Source organism: Neomonachus schauinslandi, chromosome 2, assembly GCF_002201575.2.
Source record: "Neomonachus schauinslandi chromosome 2, ASM220157v2, whole genome shotgun sequence".
NCBI lineage: Eukaryota > Metazoa > Chordata > Mammalia > Carnivora > Phocidae > Neomonachus > Neomonachus schauinslandi.
Window position 1 is genome coordinate 5,949,690 of NC_058404.1, and position 6,000 is coordinate 5,955,689.

Here is a 6,000-nt window from a genome sequence, read left to right on the forward strand (position 1 = left end):
AAAATCTTTTCTTAAACTCTTATTTTGTTAGGGACGGAATGCCCCATGATAACTAAATGGTTTTCCACTAGACAAAATAATCACCAATTGAAAATATTATGTATGTGAAAGCTGTAGGGTATAAAATACAAGACTGTGAAATCAGACTGTGAAATCAGACTGTCTGGGTCTGATTTTACCATATAATAATTCTGTGATATTGAGCAAGTTAATAAATTCAACAATCCTCAGTCTCGTCATCTGTAAAATAAGGATAATAATGGTACTTAATGCATCAGATAGCTGGGAGGAGTCACCAAGATTGCAGATGTATGAAGTTCAGCACAATTGCTAGAATCCAGCTAATGTCAGAAAATGTGTTACATCTTATGATTTACTTTATGTATTTAAGAATCCAGTCATCTAACAGAAAAGCAAGAGCTTAAATCACTCTCACATAAAGCAAGAAGTGGCAAGAGCCATGAATGTTATTATAGACAATTTGCGATAGGAGTTGAGTGAACAACTAAATGTTCCCATCTTGGTGAAGAAAGGAGGAATCCTGGAAAGATGGAATGAAGAAGTGGCATTTGGGAATGGGCTTTGAAGGATGAATAGGATCTGAAGCAGTGAGAACATCATGAGCAAAGGGCTCATGTGTTGCATGTGGCTTGTCAGGAAAACCATACTGGCTTATATGTGATAATGGTGGATAAAATTGGGAAGACCTGACCATGTAGACACTACAAAGCTCGAGCCATGGCATGGACTATTTAAAATGATATTGCTAATACTATACATTTGCCATAACCCTGAATAATTTTTATTCTCTTAGCACTGTGGATAAATTACCCACCTATTATTGACTGGCATCATAATAATAATTATTTATTATTATTATTATTTATTAGCATATTCATAATATTTCAGTTTATTTTATTAATATCCATAACAGCCCTTCTAAGCTGTCTGAACAACTCACACCATCTACCTCTAAAACAAAGTCAGGGGTGGGGGAGCTGAGCAAAGCTGCCTGAACTCATACACCAGATAACACTGCAGCTCTGCTTCCAGAAACTGAGCTCAGGCTTCCCCATGGAGTTGCTAGGAGAAATCAGACCAAACCTCCCCCAGAAGAGTCAGATAAGTGGCTCACATTCTGAGAAAGGCAGGACAGATGTGATAAAATCCCTTCAAGTAATCAAAAGCATTCCATCTGTACTGTCAGTTCTCTCAAGGTCTTTGGGGGCAATGATGACATCCAGATACAAGGAGTAGCTGTTTGGCAGGTTTGTGCAGGGATCACATGAACAAAATACAGATCTTCCTTGACTCCCAATGGGGCTACATGCCAAAAAACCCATCATAAGTTGAGAACATCGTAAGTCTGAAAAAAATGCCTTACACCTAACCTACGGACGTCCTAGCTTAGCCTAGCCTTACTTAAACATTCTCAGAACACATACATGAGCCTATAGGTGGGCAAAGTCACCTCACACACAGCCTATTTTATAATAAAGTGTTGACTATATCATGCAGTGTATTGAATACTACAGTGAAAGTGACAAACAGAAGGGTTGTATGGGTGCAGGATGGTTGTCTGTGTATCAGTTGTTTACCTTCGTGATCACGTGGCTGACTGGGAGATGTAGGTTACTGTCACTGCCCAGCATCATGAGAAAAGATCCTACCACCTATCACCAATCCCAGGAAAAGATCCAATTCAAAATTCCTAGTACAGTTTCTACTGAATAAATATCACTTCCGTACCATTACAAAGTTAAAAAATTGTAAGTCAAGCCATTGTAAGTCAGGGAACATAAAAATTTGGAAGTTAAATCTTTAAATTTAGAAGTTAAGTGAAGGGGAGCCTGGGTGGCTCAGTCAGTTAAATGACTGCCTTCAGCTCAGGTCATGATCCCAGGGTCCTGGGATGGAGCCCCATATTGGGCTCCCTGCTCGATGGGGAGTCTGCTTCTCCCTTTCTCTCTGCCCCTCTCTCCTGGTTCGTGCTCTCTCTCTCTCTCAAGTAAATAAATAAAATCTTTAAATAAATAAATAAATAAATAAAAATTAAGTAAAGGCTCCATTTATACTTCCTACACAGAAACTTAGAATTAGTCTGCACTTCCTTTGTTCTTTGCATAAAATTTCATTTGTTCTAATACAGATACACAGAAAATTTAATGAAAAATCATTAATGAATGTTCAAGTTTTCAGCCTAAGTTACCTATAAACGAGAATAAGGCTATATCCATTACCACCCACTAAAAAAAGGATTTGCTGCTTAAAGTATTTAGGGGAGCACTAAATAATCAGAGAATAAGCAGTTATAAAGATTAACTGTATTGTAGCTAAAATTTACTAAACAGCCTACCCTACAAGCAAACTCAAAGCACCATCTCAAAGACATAATATACATTGGTTAGCTTCCTCTCTACCCCCAACCCCACCCAACCCATGTTGAGGGTCAAAAATATATACAAGTAAAAATACTTGAGGCTCTAGGTGCTGCTATGTATGATTCATATTATTTGCAGGTGTAAATAGTCTTTATTGATGTAAAGGAATGAGTACTCAGTTACTTATCTGAGAAGGTACTACCCACTCATCTTCATTAAAGCCTTGGATTTTACTTTGATTCCTGGTACTGACACCAGTTTTGCTTGAGTTAACCATACCTCTAGCCTCCCTGCCTAGTAGGTGGAAGTTAGCTTTCCCGCTTTAGGCCTGTAATCTGTTCAAGGCAAAGTGTTTTTTCCTGCTAGAAGCTAAATAACTCATCCAGGGATCTCCACTTCATTAGCACCATGATTTAGCCAACTGAGCAGACTGCCTCTGATCCATATGTTCACAGATTGCGAACAAAAAAGAGAGAAATTTCTGGAACTCCTCTGCTCTCCTTTATTGCCTTCACTCTGGATTTACTTAAACCACTCAAGTGTTGGCTTCCTATCCAATATTTAAATTGCTCAGACAAAGGAGCATGCCCAGTCTCTCTTTTTTTTGACAGGTTATAATAAAAGTACTATCTATGTTTATCCACATCTTCTCTTTCCATTTTAACTCAAGCCTGGGAAAGACATCAAGGGCTATCATAAAAATGAAGAGCAAAATAGAGTTTTTGCAAAGGAAGAAACCAGGAGAATGTGCAGTCTTCCCCAGCAGTCGTAGATCTGAGTAAGGGACTGGCAGGGCTAGAGAGGGAGTGAGAGGTAGGGGGCTACGGGATCAGGCTCACAGAAATCCCAGAAATGCTGAGGCATAAGGAAACCAGAGATAAGGGAACAAACCAGATCACCCTGCCCTGGGTGTCAAAGTGGGATCCTGTTATGGCAGTCACATTGTGACCAACAAAGAACAACCAGACCCCAAAGAAGAAATAAGCCATTAAAGATGTCATTACCAGTCCTTACTCAAACCAAGACGTCATAAGAATCATAAGGCCACAAGCTCCCTGGTCAGTTCTAAATAAAAGACTTTCAGTGGAGGCCCACATTGACAACCCAGTCAGGACCCCTCTCACTCCTGAGAGCTTTTTCTGTATCCTTGCTTCATAAATCTCTATTGCTTTGCTCTCTCTCCTTTGTCCACGAGATTCAATCTTTGACACCGTGAGACAAGAACCTCGCTCTCCCACTTCAGATCCACATTTCTCCCTCTCCTCCCTTTTGCCCACATGGGATGGGGACAGTGAAATCACAGACATCTAGTGAGTGTCCACTCTGTTTCAGGCCCTGAGCTGGTGCTTAATTATTCTGTTTCATCTTCATTGTTAATGAAATAGGTATGGCTATTCCCACCTCCCAGTGAGAAAATGGTCTCAGAGTATTATCGAAAGTCACCCTTCATAAGTCTCAGAGGTGATATTTGAAAGTAGTTATTTTTAACTCCATGAGCCTGGTAGAAGTGAAGGATGGGAAATTAGGAGAGGGGATTTTAGGGTCTTCTCAGGAAAGCGACTCAGACACAATCACTGGTGTCTCATATCTCTGGACTTCTGAGGAGCTGATGGAACCAGGTGGGTGAAAAAGCAGACTGAGAACTAGCAATTCTCTCTGGCACTAAACTCTAAAACTTAGAAATGTGAGTTAAAGTCCTCTAGCATTTTACCTAGATTCCTCCATTCAGTCTATCAAAGCGGGAGATTAGAAAAAGTTACCAACGATGCTATGTGATAGAACAAAAAGCATGTGTTTGGCAGGGAGGGGATTCTCTATATTCTATCTTCTAGAAAACTGGGTATAGCTGAGAAGAGAGTGAGTATGTGAGAGAGAGAATGAAAACATTCAAGAAAGTCTTACTTTAACCTAAAAACCTTCCCAATACATGGAAATTCCATATCCAATCATAGAGAATAATATACAGTGAACGAAAGCTCCATCTTGGAACAAGTAGAAGGCTTAGGTAAACTACAAAGGAAAATCGGTTATTTAAGGTATGAGGGAGCTAAGGGCACACAAAAAGGACACCAAGTCCAGAGAAGGAGGAAATGTCAACAGGCGAGCCAGGTATCTGCAGACACACTTCCCTGGGGGCATCTGCCAAGCCATTGAGAATTCTGCTTTGGCCAAGGCAGAAGCCGCAGCTGGAGGAAGAATAAAAAATGGGAGGGATTTTAGTGTTCACAGGGGCTGGAATGCCAACACTGGAGACCAACACAGCCAGTCTCCCCTCAGGATGTTTGCTGACTTCTGAAGTTGTGCAAAGCAGGAGCTAAGGAAGGAAGTAAAAGAACACAACACAAAACAAAAGCCTGTAAGAGAGTAGAAGAAAAATTCCAACAGTCCCTTTGTTTTGAAGAGACAAAGACCCACCAGGCTCTCACTAGAAATTGCCATTAAAGATAATGAGGTAGTGAACTACGAAAAAGTGCAGGAAACACGCACAAGAAAGGATCCAACAAGGAGGGAGGTGAAGATGAACCCAGGAGAAGAGAGCAGTATGGCAGTCCTGAGAGCATCTGGCCCAGGGGAGAACAGGACAATCTCTAGAAAGAGGTCTTCTGGGGGAAAACAATAGACCATTTGGTACATTTAAGTAGTTGAAAAAGAATCTTGATAGACATTCAGCAGATATGTCAGACCATTCCAAAATATATAATTGATGGGAACAAAGAAGACTATACCAAAATTGAGGCAAATATTTACCCTATGAAAAATTAAAAGGTGCATGAGTCTACTACTTTGTTCAACCATAAACATTAATAAAATACTAGCAAAAAAACCATAATACAAGCATATTTAAATCATGGAAAGAGAAAAATTGTGATTGAGGAGAATGCATAAGAAAAAGAAAACAAACAAATAATATCTAAAATGGAAGTTTTTTTAAAGGAGAAAAGAATAGTATTTAGAAGTAAAGACTTAATTAACCACAGGACAAAAATAATTGAAATATTTTATTTAGGTAGGCATGAAGGGAGGACAGCGTGAGTGATTGCTAGTTTTTGTTACGAGACTTTTTAACACTACTGGCATTTAAACTATGCCAATGGACAAGCTTAATAAAAAATACTAGGCAATTTTTAAAAGCCATGACATAATTTTATAAAGATTTCCATTGAAAATTATCAAAATAAATTTTCATTCCCAAAAGAGGACTCTTTCATCCTGTAAAAACTTTTGTTAAGAGACGAGCTAAGAGGGATTTTCATGTATGTGGTGTATAACCTGTGCATTCACGTAGCATCTGAGAATTGGGAAAAAAATAAAAAAATAATAAAAAAACAACTATCCCCTGAATCTCAGTTGTAATAATGGATACCTTGGGATTTCTGGGAAATAATTGCTTGCAAAACCAACAAACCACCCAAGACACACAGCATGATTCACAAACCCCAACTTTTTTTTTTTTAAAGATTTTATTTATTTATTTATTTGAGAGAGAGAGAGAGAGCACATGAGAGGGGGGAGGGTCAGAGGGAGAAGCAGACTCCCTGCCTAGCAGGGAGCCCGATGCGGGACTCGATCCAGGGACTCCAGGATCATGACCTGAGCCGAAGGCAGTCGCTTAACCAAC